This window comes from Orcinus orca, chromosome 16 (genome assembly GCF_937001465.1).
Source record: "Orcinus orca chromosome 16, mOrcOrc1.1, whole genome shotgun sequence".
NCBI lineage: Eukaryota > Metazoa > Chordata > Mammalia > Artiodactyla > Delphinidae > Orcinus > Orcinus orca.
This window is the reverse complement of record NC_064574.1, coordinates 38,125,367-38,142,832: the sequence shown is the minus strand read 5'-3', so window position 1 is coordinate 38,142,832 and position 17,466 is coordinate 38,125,367. Positions and strand designations below refer to the sequence as shown.

The following is a 17,466-nucleotide window of genomic DNA, read 5'->3' as shown; positions in this document are numbered from 1 at the left end:
AGGTCCTATTGTTTTCCCAACTTCTATTAAGTCCCTCCAGCCTCTTCTCCTAAACAAAGACTTGGAGAGAATCAAAACCACACCTACTTGAGGTGTTTTCCCTCCCAGAAAGTCCAACTGTAATGTCTCAAAATCTCTGCAATGCTCATGCTTCACTTCTTTCTTCCTCCTTCCTTCCAGGCCCAAGATGAACATTCACGTGGAAGTAATTTATTGAGGAAGATAAAAGAGAGTAAGGGAAGCCGGACAGGGAAAGGGAAGCAGAATTAGGGTGTGGCCTCAGCTGAAGTCTGGCCTCAGTCTTACCCCACTGGGAGCTCTGGAGCATGGATTGCTCCACAGACTTGCCCCCTGCCCTTTTTGAGGCAAAGGTCCTTTTGTGCCCCTGCATCAGTCAAGCATTGGCTGTGGGCCACACCCAGGGGCAGAAGAGTTGCTTAACTTCCCAGGCAATTCTAGGCTAGGCAACTCCCATTTGGCCAATGGCAATTCTCCAGAGAAAGAGGCAGCTGTAAGCCATTAATAGCTAATGCTCATAGCACGTGGGATATGGGAACACCAGCCGGGCAAAGGAGATCTGGGTGGGTCAGCAATAGCATCCCTATACTTACCTATCCTGATTCATTTCAAAAGATATTCTTCTGGACAAAATCTGGACCCCTAATGCTTGCTTTAAAACAATTCAAATGGAGCAGAATATAATAATATACTAATCCACAGTATTTATTAAGAGCCTACTGAGTATCAGGTACTTTTCTAAATGTATCATGCTTACAATAAACCTAAGAGGCAGGCACTATTATTACTCACATCTTCCATGCAAGAAAATGGAGGGACAGAGTAATTAAAGAACAAAGCAAGCTAGTAAGTGGCAGAGCCAGAATTAGCACCCTACCCTCTTAATTCTGCATTAAACTGCCCCTTGCTTGTTGCCACAGGGTAGCAGCAACAGAGAGAGAAAACAAAAAGCTCAGAGCTAAAGCCAAAAATTTCACTTATATAAGATGCCACGCCCAACTAGGTGAGAGAAGATCCTTTTGAATGATGAATATAAAAACTGGAGCACAGTTAAGATTCATTTGTGTGGGGGTGAATTTCAGAAACGTGTCAGTTTTATCTGTTGGGTTGATGTCCGTTCGCCATTTGAACTTTCATCGTTTAAAGCCCATGAAAGTGCAGTTGCATAAGACATGACCCTATGCCAAATGAAATAATAACTTTTTTTTAACTTTTGTTAAGCACATTCTGTGTGCCAGGCACTGTTCTCCGCAGTTAACATGGGTTATATCATGTAATCCTCACAACCATGCCATGTGGCAGCCCCATTTTCAGATAAAGAAACTAAGGCACTAATATGTCCAAGGGCACATAACTAGAAAGCATCAGGGCCAGGTTTCAGTGTTAAGTAATCTGGCTGTGGATCTTCTGTCCCTAACTTCACTCTGTTGCCGCCAGAAGAGTTGTGGATGGTCAGAGCCAGAAGTCATGTTGGAAGGCCAACTTTCCCAATTTAGAGATGAGGAAACTGAGGCCCAGAAAAAGGTGGTGACTTGCACAAAGTCACACAGACTCAGGACTCTCAATTTTCCTAACAGTGTTTTCCATATTTTGACAGTTTTGCTCCCCCAAATTACATAAACCCAGAAATAGTATCATTTACTTGGCAGTAGTTCAGGGGTGTGTTTTTAAATGTTTGAAGTCTCTTTCTAAGGCAAGAAAGAAATATTAGTCTGTCTAGCCTAGGAAAAAACTACTCCCTATCTCTAGTGACTGTTATGAGATATGGTAACTCATGTAAACCTATGTGATGTGACTATCAAGTTGCTATTCTATCTTCTGGCTGAAACCTGCAAACTCCAGTCTGGGAGTACATCCCTTTAGGGAAGGAAAACGAAAACAAGAATTGGTATTTATTAAATATCTGCTAGATGCCAAAGCCAGTGCCTCTAGGCATACTACGTAAATTATCCATTAAAACAATCTTTAGAATCAGAATATGTATCAGTTAGCACTTGCTGCATAACTAACCTAAATTTTAGTGGCTTAAGATGCAACAATTTATTATTGCTGATGAGTAGCTGGGTGGCTCTGGGGATTCATGCCAGGCTTAACTGATTTCAGTTGAGTTCACCCATGTTCCTGGATTGGCTGGGGACTGGCTGGTCGAGGATGCCTTCAGCTGGGATGGCTCATTTCTGTTCTACCTCCTACTAAATGATATCCCAGGCTTTTTCACATGGCAAGGGCAGAAGAGAGCAAGCAGAAGCATATGAGGCCTCCAAGGCCTAGAATCAGAATGGGCACATCGTCCCTTGGATGCCATTCTATTGGCCAAAGCACAGTCATGAGGCTGGCCCAGGTTCAAGGGGGCATGGGAAAGATTCCACCTATTGATGAAATGAGCTGCAAGATCACATTATCAATGGTATGGATATAGAAAGTGATAGAAAATTGGAGACATATTTGCAATCAATCTACCACAAATATTCTGGAATATTCCAGATCATTTAAGTTGTATATTTTCCCTCAAAAGTATATCTCTCTCATATGAAGACATTTGAGTTCCCTTTGTGTCACTTTCAGAAAAATTCAGGAAAGCTGCCACCAGGTTTTAAGATGGCATACAGAATTTTCAACTTACACATGACCATCTATTCCCACCGAAAGTCTTTGGGCTCTCATTCTAAATAACAGCAAGAGAGAGCTGAATCTATCTCCCCACTCCCTACCCACTATATCACTATTGGTTGAAAAAAAGAGGCAACTAGATAGGAAACATTCTATGCCTGAGTTTCCAGCTGGATTTGGTAAGAAACCAGCCCAACGACTAAGGATCCTCCCAAGGGAATACCTATGGCTTCAACCAAAATGAAGCACATCTTTTTCTGGTGTTTTGTTTTGCAACTAGAAAAGAAAGACACATTAGAAAGAAGAAAACAAAAACCTCTAAATCAGGGATCACAAATAGTTTTTATCACATATGCCAACTCCAGTTGGTTAGTGGAAGCTGCCAGGAGTGCTATGTTGAGAAGGAATATTAGGCCTTGGGCAGTTCTAATAAAATTAGTAAACTGCAAGAATTTTCCAGCTAATAGAGATAGATCTTGATGAAGTAGTGCCTTTATCCTAATTCACACTAAGATGAAACAAGCAGTGACTGATTCCCACCATTAGGTTCAACAGGATAAGCTGACCCTCATCTCCTGGACCTCTCTCCCAATAATTCTTTCTCACAACTTCCAGCTGGACTACTTTTAAGAAAGGCAAATACAGCAGGGTTTCGATCAGCTCTTGGGTTTTACCCTGGTTAATCCAAAGATAAATACATGGGCTTATACCAAATCCAAAACCAGGAGAAATGATCAAAAATACAAAAATAATTCAAGAGCACCACCGCAGAATACACCCTCTCTTTGCTCACACCAGGCTTCCACTTACATGTTTCTCAGTATGTCATCCACCTACTGAGTCAAGAAGGATCTGAGGCCAGACCCTGATGGCCAGGGTCTGCTTGAAGAAGACACATCTCAGACCCAGAACAAGGCTTATCAACATGGTGCAATCTATATAACATGGCGCAGGGAAAAGGTCCAAAATCACGAGGGTTCAAATTTTGCTTTTGGCCTTTGCCATTATGCAAGTATTAACATCCTTCCCATAGTCTCAGAAGAGATACAATATATCCATCTCAGGGATTGGGTGAGAATTAAATGAACTATTATGTAAAGCACCCAGATTAATAACTAGCACATAGTTGAGGCCCCTAAGTATAGCTATTATTAGCAATAGCAAGGATTTATTCAGTTTCTATCGTATGCTAGGAACTATGTTCCATGCTGTGTGTAAGGAGAAAAGAAACAAAACATAAAGACCTGCTTTTTACCTTTGGGAAATACAGCGTCTATCTGGGAGTCAAGGCGAATACACATGAAATAAATAAGAACTGTGGAGAACAGTATATTAAATGCTCGAGAAAACCCTGAGAATCCTGGGAGTCTAGGATCATTGCTTCTATTTCTTGCCAGAAAAATAAATTAGTTTCTTAAATATGTTGACAGTTCCATTCTCTTAAGACAGTTATTGGAGGTGACAAGCATCCAAACTTGTTTCATCTGAGCCTTGAACATTTTTATTTGTACTTTGATTGCCACCAAATCATTTTATATGACAAATAAAAAGGATAGCCCATTGTTAGCTAAAGAGAATGAGGCCACTACCAATCACCCTGGTGCCCCATCTTTTACTTTCCATATCATCAACCTCCCATCATCTGGCAGACCATGGGTTCTCAATGAGGCAGAATAAAAGTGACGACAGGCTAAGACCTGGTGCTTTCCAGATTTTCCCCTAGATGCCAATGCTTCTGAATAACCACCCTTTCTTTCCATTACTGAGATGTCATTATGCAAGCAGAGCATGTTCTCAGTTGCCTACAGTAGGCTAGTGGCAGGGATATATTGTTCAAAGATAACTCATGTCTTATTAAATGTCAAAACTCAACTCACGTGATTCAGCCACTGCCCCACCCAGTTGTAGGCTAGAAAATTCATCTGGGCTAACACCTCTGTGAACATTGGGAAGGAAGGTGACCATCAAGCCCCGCCAAAGAGCAGGAAACAATGACCAAACCGTGGAGATGAAGGCCTTTGTCAGGTCATAAAACAGCAGTGATTGCAATTAAATGCTGATAAAAAATGAAAAATTCTCTTGTTGCTGGAGGTCAAATGCTAGAACAAAGCACAACTCTTTCTGAGAAGCTTGGAAAAGATATGCCTCTGAACTGTGCTTGCGTGAAGATAGGTTCATCCATCCTTGTTGTGGGCACCTTAGAGGAAGCAACAGTATAGAGCCATAGAGGACTGAGAGAACACACAAAACGTGAGCATTCCTTTTTGCGGTGCAACCTCCCTGGCTCACGTGGCTCCTCCGGCAGATGGCTGCTCTTGAATTATTTCCCCAACCAGATTGTGATGTGGATGTTGATGGTGAGAGAGCAAATCCCACTATTGTTTGGTTGTCACAAGAGTCAAAAAACAAGACAAAAAAGAGAAAATCTGCCCAAAGTTAACAGGAGTAAACATTCAGAAAACTTTGGAACATAGGTTTTTAGAATAAAATCTAGGTGTTCTTTACTCTAAGATGATACTTAGGTTGTCTTAATCCAAATACACAAGGAGAATGGAGGTGGCAGTAAATGCATTTCTAGAAAAGGTTTTCCAAGGGTCTTTTCAGTCTAAAATATATCTTCTCTAACGACTCGCCCCCAGACCCAGGATATGTATGAGTTGGACATGGGTGGCTGTGTGTATTTCTGTATTCACAGTCATAAGTGAATGTGATTTTTCTTTTCTTTTTTTTTTTGATCAAAGGGAATTTTTTTTATTTTCTTTTTTATACAGTTAGTATTTCCTTTGTTATACAAACAGATCACTGAAGAAACTGGCTCGAGTTTATCTTCAAACCTAACAATCAGTCTCAGCATTACAAGCTGCTTATACTATGAGTGGTACAAGGGAAGTGGGTCTGACTGACTCAGCATCCCTTGCTCCTTTAAGGGAACAGTGGACAAAACTGTCCACACTTTATAGTTCATTTTCTCTAACGCTCTCCTTTCTAGTAAGCCTGTAGAGGCAACTTTACATAAGGTAAATGTGAATATGATGTGTTCCACTGTATATAAGTTATTCACAGTCTTGCCATCTCTTTACCCATAGATGGTAAATTCTGGATTGTTTTTATGTGGCTGCACTTAACATTTATGTGCATACTTAGCTTAGTATATTATTTTTTCATGACTTTTATAAGATTGAGAGTCTCTTATTCGACTTTTGTATTCTCCTCTATCATTTTCCTATATTTTCTTTTTTATCCTTCTAGTTTCATGGGAGTTAACATACTCTATCCTTCTTTCTTTATTCCTTATTATTTTTTTTTTTGTACATTGCTCTTCTCAGTGGTTAAGGAAGTCACAAGAAATATATAGGGACTCAATAAGCACTAACAAAATAACAAGTTAAAATAAAGTTGAAAACTCAGATCAGGCCAGATATAATTCAATATTCCTAAATGACTTAGACAGTGGTTTCCAAAAGTTGGTCATGAGCTGAATAAGTCAAAATAATCAGGGGGTCTTATAAAAATACTAAGTCCCAGATTTCAGCCTGTAGTAACCAAGTGGAAACTCTGGGAGAGAGGCCCAGATGCCCCCAAATTTTAAAGTTCCCCCAAGTGATTCTGACACAAATTTCTCAGATAGATGACAGCCTTAAGTCTTGCAACAAATGGATTAATAATTATGTCCCCTGTAGGAAACAGCACTAGACTGTGAGTGGGGGAATTTGGGCCAAGGTCATCCTCTGCCTCTGAGAAGCTCTGTATCCGGTACTCTTGGTTTCCCAAGTTCGGGCTGGGAACAGCAGCATCAGTATCTCCTGGGAGCTTGTTAGAAATGCAGTATCTCAGGCCCACCCTTCACCTACTGTATCAGGATCTGTGTTTTAACAAGATCTCCAGGTGATTCCTGTGCAGCTTGAAGTTGGAGAATTGTCCAGACCAAGACATTCAGCTTTCCCTGGGTTTCATTTGGAAACAGATGGACTTGAGCCAGATGGTTTCTATGTCATCCTCCAGCCCTACCATTGCATGATGACCCTCAGAGTGAAGATGCAAAGGCGAAATACAATAGAAAGTTCTGGATAGGATGCCAGAAAAAAATTAAGATTAAAGAGATACACACACTTTTTTTTGAACTTTAGAATTTTATTTATTTTTTACACAGCAGGTTCTTATTAGTTATCCATTTTATACATATTAGTGTATATATGTCAATCCACACACACTTTTATAGCAAACATTTGTCTAAGAAAAATCCATATCCCATGATATACACACTGTCATCTGAGACCATGAGGACATGGTCAGTCCCTTGCTGGGGATGGGAAACTGAGGAAATGAGGAAGGTTGTGGACAACCCGAAGTCCCAGGGCAAGTCCAGGGGAGAGGAAGGACTGGAATCCAGGTGTCTCCACTCCCAGCCCTGGACCACCCTGTCTTGTTGTCTCAGCTGCATCAGGAAAAATTAAGAAAACAAGAGCAGGACATAATAACAAAGACAGCAGGTGTTTATAGGGGGTGGTATATGGACATGTCTCCTCAACTCCATCCTGGAGCCACTTTAGTCCTTGGATTATTATTTCAACATTAGGGCCCCTCTATTCTGACAACCATCCTTCTTTCCCACATCTCCAGCCCTGTTCAATTTCTTTTTAGGGAGCCAATGTCAAAAGAATATACTCTTCTAGCTCCCAAGAGTCATACTTCAGGAATCCTGATGGGCACCCTTGCTTTCCAGATTCCAGACCTTAGTTTCCTGTCATTTATTCTTTGCTGGGCTCTCTAGATAAGTTATGTGTATTCCTTATTATAAGGTTCCCATGTCAGGAATTCAGACATTTATACACAGAGCTAAATACAAATATAGATTCATTTATTCTTTCTAATTCCACAAGAAATTTATAAACATTAATAACATTCAAACATTACATAAATATGCAACATAAAAAGTGAAATTTCCTCTTCTCACAGGCCCCCAGAAACAACCAGTGCCAACAGAGTGGCCTTCTCCATTGTTTTTAATTTTTCTTATGCATAACATTTTAAAAAGCAGGGTCATATCACACAAACTATTTTATAACTTGCTTTCTTGACTTTACATCTCTTGGTCATCTTTCCAAGTCAATTTATAGTGGCCTTTCTTCTTCCTTCTAATATCTGCAAGGTACTCCAGCATTTTCCCAACCATGGATCTGTCAGTGGACACTCGGATTATTTCTAATTTTCCTCTGTTCCAAACTACACTGCACATTAGAATATCTAACACCAGGAGCTACATGTGAAACAGCAAGGTCTGTGGTTTATTTCACTTGCTGACTGTTGGCTTTTCTCTCACTGCATCTTTGGTCTCCAGTTGTGATAATGGTGGTAGCAGAAGACTGGATTTATTGGAGGGTTCAAAGATTATAGAATTATGACTCCCACTGTCAGAATCCTGCATGGACTCTGAGTGGTGTCCCTCTTTCCTAAGGGAGCCCCTTGCCCATATATATGCATTCCATCCCCCACATCCTTGCCTCTTAAGCGACGGGGAGATGGTGCTTCATTCCATAGGGCTCAGGTGCTGTCACTGGGACAGTCAGCAATACAGACAAAGTCACCAGGCTTGAAGACTCTTTAGTCTAGGAAGGATACTAGAGAAATAAACAGGAACAAAAATTTCAGATGGAGACATAGTATGAAGAAAATATTACCAGGAATTGAGATAGAGAATAACTGAATGGGAGAAGGGAAGGAAATTTTTCAAAACCTTTTTTGAACAGATAAGATAAGCACATGGTTAAAAATTCTAATGTATTTTAGAGATTATTCCATTTTGGTATGTAGATTCTTTTTTATAACTGCATAGTATTTCACTATGTGGATGTACTATAATTACACAGCCAGTCCCTTACTGATATACATTTAGTTCATTTCCAAACTTTTACCAACCAATGTTGTAATGAAGTATCCTGGACATGTGTCATTTTACACATATGAAAGTGCATCTACAGAATAAGTTCCTAGCTGTCAATTCACTGGGTCAAAGGGGACTTATAATTTTGATAGATATTGCCAAGTTGTAGGGCAGGGCTTAGAAATTTTTTTCTATAGAAAAAGTAAAAGTAAATATTTTCAGCTGTACAGTTCAGACAGTCTCTGTTGCTACTACTCAAATCTGCCATTGGAGCACAAGAGCAACCATAGAACAACCAAAGAAATCAGCATGACTTAGTTCCAATAACATTTTATTTAAGGACATGGAACTTGAATTCTATATAATTTTTACATGACACACAATATTATTCTTTTGATGTTTTTTCAACTATTTAAAAATGTGAACGGCTTTTAGCTCACGGGCAGTACAAAAACAGGCATCAGGCTGGATTTCACTCACAGGCTGTGGTGTGCTGACCCCTACCATTTACATTATGCGCCACTATACTTGAAAGTCTGCATTCACCTACACCATTGGCAACACCAGGCATTACCAACTTTCAAGTCTTGCCAATTTGACAGGTGAAATTGTATCTTAGTTTAGTTTAGCTTTACTTTGCATTTCTCTTTTTATAAGCAAAGTAAATGATCTTTTCTTATCAATTTCCCTTTGTGTAAACCATCCTGTGTTCATTATTTAGTTGATAGTCATTTTCTTGTTGGTTTGTGTGCCTTCTTCATAGCATACAGAAACTAACACTTTGACAAAATTACAATATTTTTCCCAGTTTGTCATTTCTCTTTAACTTTGATGTTGGTGATTTTTACTGGCTACAAATACTTTATTTTTGATCAATCTTTGATTTTATGTCTTACAGGTTTTCTGTCATCATTAGACTTTCTCCCTTCTATAGTTATAATTTTTGCATTTTCTTATACTTTTATGGTTTCTTTTTTAACATCTAACTATTTTATTCATTTGGAACTTATCATACTGTAAGGTGTGATGTGCTATTTAGTTGTCCTAACCTAATTCATTGAATAATCTTTCTTCACTGACTTTAGATGCAACCTTCATCTTATTTTAAATTCTTATGTGTATTAGTGTCTGTTTCTGGAGTTCCTATTCTGTTCCAATGATGTTTTCTTATTCATACGCATGTACCATACTGCCTTAATTAATGAGTTTTTATAAAATTTAATAGTCACCCCTCATTATTTTTATTTTCTAGAATGTCATTATTAATTATTTACCTTTCTAAATAAATTTTAGAATCAGCTGCCTAGTTTTAATAAATAATCTTCTTGTTATTGGGATTACATAAAATTTATAAATTAAAGAAGAACTGGCATCCTTATCTTATTTTCTTCTTATCTATGAGCATGACTTTCCATCTTTAAGTCATCTTTTACATCTTTCAGGTCATTCATGTGCACTCCCAAAATTGTTCATTTATGTCAAAATATTTAAAGAAACAAAAAACAAAAAAAAACCCTCTGACCTTACATGTAGTAAAAGTACCAGTTAGATTACAAAGGGGGAGTGAAAATTATCCAGGGGAAAAAGCTAGCCTGAGATACCCAGACACGAACCCTTATCAGAGAGAGATGCTGTAATTAATTAATCTAACTCACACTGATGCAGGTTTCGGCAGGAATCGATTTCGGCAGAAATCATCTTCCTGCTCTAAAATCTGTCTTGTAATAAAGAGAGATTCTTTTTCCTTTTCATGTACTGAAAAAGAATTGACATTGACAGCACTTGGAATAAAAGAATTTTCTAATGGTAAGAAGATGCATGCATGGATGGATGGATGGATGGATGGACAGACAATACCAGTTTATTGAGGGAGCTTTAATCTCTCTGTAAGTCTTCTATCCCTCATATGAAATATAACTTTAGTTCAACTCAACAAATATTGACAGAAAGTTAAGACCATTAAAATGGACTTTCAGGATTTCTTTCAATTCCAGGATTCCACAAAGGCATATGGAAAAACAAAATGTTTTTTGGTTTTCCTTCCTTATTTCTTTTCTTCTCTTTATTAACTGAACACAACCCAAAGCAAATTTTAAAAATTAAAATTTAGTAAGGAAGAATGTTGTTCTTAAATGCTTTCTCTACTGTGGTTTCTCTTTAACTGATCTCTCTCCCACTGGATCATAACACGACTGGCATAAAGTGTTGCTGCAGATGGAGAGAAAATAAATTACTGAGCTAAACCCCTGAATGTATTTATATTTCCCAAGTAGCTTGTGGAAATGCTACGTGTCATGGAGGGCAGGGGAAGGGATGTGTGTTGGGGGAAGGATGGATGGTGGGTGGATATTTTGTTTTCTGATTTTTAATGAGGCCATCTGAGTTTTCCCATGAAAACTAAAATATGGGTTCAGTTCACTGACACATATTCTCCACTAAAAACCCAGGGTCCAACCCAGAATCATTGTTCTGGATCCTTCAAATTTGAGCCATTATCATATTTATTAATCTCGCTCACATCTGTGTTGGAAACTCCTTGAACTAGAAGGAAACCAACCCAGGTAGAGTCTTACTATAACTAAAACTCTCCCTCATGCTTCCACATCCCAAACTGTACAGCTGTCCTTCCAAAGTTTGCTCTGCATCAGAGCAGACCATGGTAACACATGGGAAGTAATGGGAGAAGGTAAATAACCGCTAGTCAAGGACTTTGGTCCCAGGGTGACTTGACCTTCATTTGAGGATGTGAAGCACAGTGCAATGGACTGAACATCTGTGACCTCCCCAAATTCATATGTTGAAACCCTAATTCATATGTTGAACATCTGTGACCTCCCCAAATTCATATGTTGAAACCCTAATTCATATGTTGAACATCTGTGACCTCCCCAAATTCATATGTTGAAACCCTAAGCCCATATGTTGAAACCCTAAGCCCATATTTGGGGGTGGGGCCTTTGGGAGATAACTAGGTCATGAGGGTGGAACCCTCAGGAATAGGGTTAGTGCCGATATAAAAGGGATGGCAGAGAACACTCTCATCCTCTTCCCACCATGGGAGTACACAACAAGAAGTCAGCAGTCTGCAACCTGGAAGAGGGCTTTCAGAACCTGACCATGCTGCACCCTGATCTCAGACATCCATCCTCAGATTGTCTGTTGTTTTTAGGCCACCCAGTTTACAGTATTTTATTATAGCAGCCCAAGGCGCCTAAAATGCATGATCTCCAACTTCCAGGCTAAAATACTGACATATTAGCACCAAAATTGCCTACTGCAAACACCTGCAACTTCTGCTTGTGGACATTTTCTGGCACAAAAGTGTTAGGGATTTCTGTGTATTAATTTTGTATCCTTCAACTTTACCGAATTCTATCATATGATCCAGCAATCCCACTCCTGGGCATATATCCAGAGAAAAATATGGTTCAAAAGGATACATGCACCCCAGTGTTCCCTGCAGCACTGTTTACAATAGCCAAGACATGGAAGCAACCATATACTCCAATATAAAATAATTTTTTTTAAAGTGTTCGGGAGTTAATGCCCTCAAAAGCAGCCCTTGACCAGTGACTGAAGGGGATTGGTGGATAAATACCCCAACTCCCTCACCCCTCAGGCAGGACCATCTGAGGCACATCCTATACTGAGTTCCATTGCTCCCCAGTGGAATCAAGCTCCAGCTGCCCACATTGGTAAATATCTTGATAACGCACCCCTTATGGCCTTCTTTTACCTCCCTGTCTCACTTTTCTACCCGCTTCTAGAGTTTCCTAGGATCACCTCCCAAATAAATGTCTTGCCCTGGACTCCTTGTATCAGGGTCTGCCCCTGGGGAAACGCAAACTAAGACAGACCATGTCTCCCAGCACCGTGCTATATACACAGATTATGCCTTTAAAAAATGACAGTAAGCAAATGGACAAAACAGAATGATCTAACATGGATTTGTAACAGAACTGAGAGGAAGATGAATGTGTGATTTTAGAACAGCCTGTCTCCTCTCTCTGGCTCTGTTTTCTTTCATCTTACTGCTCACTCATTTGCCCAAACCCTCCAATCTAGCAGTCTGCTCTGTTTGAGGTGTCATAGACATTCATGTGCATTCTCACCTCCGTGCTCTTCATGCATGCCATTCTCCTAACCCAGAATGACCTCTCCACACCTCCTCAACTTGTTCCAACTGCCCCAGTCCTTCAAGACCTGTCTCAAGCTTTGCTGCTTCCACAACACCTCTTGTGTCCCGCTAAGAGAATTACAGCACTCACAGCCTGTAATTCGCAACTTGCTGCTTAATCATATGCTTTGGTGTTGTCTCTAACTATCACACACATGGCCATCTTGTCTCCCTAATTGAACTGCACTTTCCTTGGGAATAATAATCACATCTTGTACCTCTCTAGTCCTCCCAGGGCCTAAAATAGTGTGGCAGATACAATTAGTTGCCAATGTATGATTTATACATTTAAGCAATAAAACACAAACGTGTATGACCAATAGTAATGAATCATCTTTAATGGACTTCAGAAAGGCCTCTTTCGTCTCGTGCAAACTGCCTGGCAGATGAAGTTATCTGGAGCATCCTTCTTGGTGATCCTTTCCAGGGATTCAAAAAAAGACAACAGGCCACAGAACACCTTGGTTTATACCCACAACTTCCCCTCACTGGTTTAAAGACATCATAAAAGATAATGCGTCTTGCTCATAAATAAAAAGTACTTAAATGCAATTCTGGCAAAATGTGTTCCGGGGTAATTAAAGTTTTTTTTTTTTTCTTTGTGACTGTTGCTGTTATAAATAGACAATCATAAAAAAAATCAAAAAGGGAAACCTTTTAAAGGCTTACTTCAGGACCTGATACCCTCCCCACTTTATTTTTCTTAGCCCTAATGCCAAAGGAAAACAAACACTTATCAGTGTGCTAATGGTGTTTATTCCCCCATCTGCTTTGGAAGGGCGGCAGTGTGCCAAGTCCTGAGACAGTCCACCGAAGCACCAAGGGAACAGAGGTCAACTCCATTGTCAACTGTACCCCACCACTTATACTTTGAAGTCCATGGAAACATTCAGGATCCTGAATTTCTTTTCCCCAGCTCTGTGCCTTTGTAATATCTAGACAGTTTTTCCCAGGCCTGGTGGAGATTAGGTCCCTTCCAATTTGCCTGTGAAATCATGACTACCTTTATGCCCCTCTAAAAACAGCCTCATTGAAGATAGTAAAGAAAAAGCAGAATGCCTCTTTGTTTCTGCTTTTTTCAGGACTCTGACTCCCAACTGCTCTGCTGGAGCTGCCCTCCAGGGATGCTTTCAGCCGTGAAGCTGGAGCCACACCTGTCCCCACACCTTTTTTACACCATCTCTCACTACGCTGTACCCAGCAGCTGCTCGGGAGCAGCAGAGAAGGACTGTACTTGTGCTTTTCATCTTCTGGCAAGTCATCCCTTACCCAAGCAAAATTCAACCGTCCTGTTCAGATAGGAGGTCCCTGAAAGATCCCAGGAGAAGAAATGAGCATTTCCTGCTATTTTTCTCTCTCCCTTCCAAGCAGCAAAGCATACAGAGGAAGTAGCTCTACTTTCTCCTCTCCTTTCTCCAAGTCTTGGCATTTTGGGCACCTACACTGGAACACATGCCCAAAGCAATCTCATCTGCAGCAAGATTATCTTTTGGTGGTGATATAATTCTTAATGCACCTCAATGTATTAGCTGCCCCAGTGCCTCCCATGATCCACTGCAATGAAACCTCCCTAATCTTGACAATGGATGTCTTTACAATCACTCCAACAAACAGTAATTAGGAAATGGAATCTATTATCCTTTTAAACTGAGTTCAACTCATCTGTAAGCGGCTCTCGGTGAGCAGGGCAGACTTGGTGCCAGCCTCTGCTTTTGCTGAAATCCCCTCAACACACAAGAGTAGTAAAAGGGTAAGGTTGGGTAGGTTTTAGTTATAATCATCCCTCTCATTTGCAGAGAACTTTTTTTTTTAGTAACCTTCATGTCAATTATTTTATTTGATTCTCAAAGGAGTAGGCAGGACGGCTTAGTAGTTAGGAATGCTGGCTGCAGATGCCTGAGTTTGAATCCTGGCTGGAAACTTACTGGCTTTGTGATACTGAGCAAATCACCATGCCTCTACTTTCTTATCTGCAAAATGGGGATGGTAAGCATACACACCTCATAGATATAGCTATATATAGAGAGAGTAACATGTGGAACTATGCCTGGCACATAGTGAATGCTAAATAAATTATTATTATTTTCTTATTTAAATATTACAGCTGATGTCATAAAGACTCGTCAGATTCCATGCCTGGCCTAAGCAATTCCTTAAGCGAGGAGGTCAGGTATTGTCTTAGTTTGGGTTCTCTCAGAAACAGACCATGAGAAACATATTTGCATGCAAATACACGGGAGGTGAAGAACCAGCAGAAGCAGGAAAGCGAAGGAAGCAATGAAGGGTGTGCTATGAGCAGGTTACCACTGTGGTCAACCAGGCACAATCCCACCAGGGTCCCTGTGAGTGACTTTCTAGAACACACAACACACCTCAGAACTGTCCCTCTGAGGGAGGATGTAGCTGGGGAGTTCATCCGCTAACTCCATCCCTCATTGTCAAGGGCAATTCTGGGGCTATGAAGTGAAGCAGTGAAGACTTCCAGCCTGTTCCATGCCTAGGAGAAGCAGCCTTGCAGGACCAGATGCACTCAGGCTTAGAGTGCATATACTAGAGCCATCTGCAAGTGACCTCCTGGCTTGGGCAAAGGAATATGAGCCGGGCAGGGACATAGGTGACTACAGGGATACAACGCAAGTCTTAGAGTACTTTGACTCTCTTGTGCATCCAGACAGAACCAAAGCCAAATGAACTCAGCCAAGAACATCTCCTGAATTATCTTCAGGAGAAGGATACGGTGTGATCTTTCCTGGTAACTCAACCCAAAGCTTATCAAACTCTACAACATCCTTACATAATATCAAAATTCCCTTTTGATGAGTCTTTTCTTCTACATTTCTTTTCAACAGGGAGAGAGAGTAAGGTTGACAATATATTTTATTTGGTAAGACACAAAGAGAAGCCATGATATTGCTTCAGAGCCTGCTAGGTGTGTGGAAAAGAAAATGTTCTCTGAGATGAAATGCTCTACTGTGAAAATGTGATAACCTATTTGAAAATGACTATCTTCAAATAGGTTGATTCCTCTGCACAGGAGTAGCGCCACAAATATGCTTTCTGGGTCATAGTTTCGGAAAAAGTAAAGTTTGCAGTAACTATTGTCAAGTTGACAAGTTTACGCTTGAAAGATATAATGCACACCTGAGCCCCTCAAGACAAGTCTCAAGTCAAGTTCTTTAACTTCATCAAATACCCTCCCTTTGCTCCCCTTCATCCCTCCAGGCAGGGCTTTCATTTCATCTTATTACCCTTCTTCCCGAAGGAAAGAAATCCAAAATCAATTTATAAAAGCAAAAACTTTCATCCACCATCCATTTCTAAATAAAGAAAGAATACTGAAGCAAAACAAACTTATCACAATCACTCTCTTGGATTTCTAAAGCCAAACCCTCTAAATGTGGAAAAGGTACAGTCAGTGACGAGGACATGGTAGATCCTGGCTTTTATTTAGAAGGTCGGTTAAGCCCATTTCCAAATAGGCATCTTGGTGTCTTTATATGCAGAGGGCTTGTTTTCTCTATATTTGGGCAAAGCCCTTTGGAGTAACTGAAAACCACCACCTCTGAGGATGAACTGTGATGTAGACCAGAGAAATCTTAGTTGAGGTAACTGAGGCCAGAGATCCACAATGAAACTGTACTGTACTGCTTCATTTTTCAAACTTACACATTTTCCTAAACCCTTTTCGGTGGGTGATTTATGTTCAGTTGATTTTGCTACAGGCCTGGAATGTTTACACAAAGGCTTAATAGACATTTACTTTGGAAGTTACATTGTGAGATAGAATCAAGAAATTGGCCCATTGCCGGAGTCAGAATGGGAGGCCACCTGGAAGTTAATGATCACTTTGTAAAGACCAGAGGCATGTAACAGAAGGTTCCAGAAGAGTGAAGACTTCATGTAATAACCACATTGCACTCAGACATACAGCACTGGAATGACTGAGGAGAAACCCAAGTTCCATAGAGGCATCCACAGATAGAAATATCCAGGATTACAATCATTGGACACCTTAATACTTTAATATCATATTTTGTAATGCATCTTACAGTTTATATATGCTTTTATGTAACATCTAAATTAATGCTCTCCAAAAGATACTGTAACCCCAAATGCCAAATAGTCTGCCTTAAGTATTTGATTCATGCAGAATTTACCTTTGAGGCACATAAAAAAGAATTATGGCCCTCACTTTACAGATGTGGAAACTGAGATTCAGAAAGCCACTTGCATACTCTGGTTTCTCTTCAGATCGTATAACTCTTTCGCCTTTTACTAAAGATTTCCGTGGAGAGAAACAATTCTGAGTCTTTACCCAATCTTTTGAGGCCTTGCTCTTGCAAGGCTTACAAATGTGTACGAAAAGCAGACAGTCGTTTACCTCATTAAGGCGCCTTGCTGTTGCTAATTTCCTCCACTCACTTGAAGTGCTTTTCTTCAGAATACCTAATCTTTCATACGTGCATTCTCACTTTATGATCTTTGTTCTTTTCCCCTGGTGTTTTTTCCTCTTGTCCCACCTTGGCATCCTGGAATTCCCTGGCTGTCCAGTGGTTAGGACTCGGTGCTTTCACTGCCGTGGCCTGGGTTCAATCCCTGGTTGGGAACTAAAATCCTACAAGTCATGCAGCGCAGCCAAAAAAAAAAAAGAAAGCCACTTTCTCTATATTACAAGATGTCTAACTGGTAAAAATCACAGTCCCTTAGTAACATCACCGTGTTTCCATAGCTCTTTTGATTAAGCTATTAGTTTTTTCTATGATTCAACCAAGCCCACATA

At 40.1% G+C, this 17,466-nt stretch overlaps 1 non-coding gene across 1 annotated transcript; it reads left to right on the top strand.

Annotated features, from left to right (window-relative positions):
- Positions 1–16,917: 16,917 nt before the first annotated feature.
- On the top strand, positions 16,918–17,033 carry LOC117203902 (U5 spliceosomal RNA). Its single transcript, XR_004486862.1, has one exon. It is a non-coding gene; the product is annotated as a U5 spliceosomal RNA (small nuclear RNA).
- The last annotated feature ends 433 nt before the right edge of the window (positions 17,034–17,466 follow it).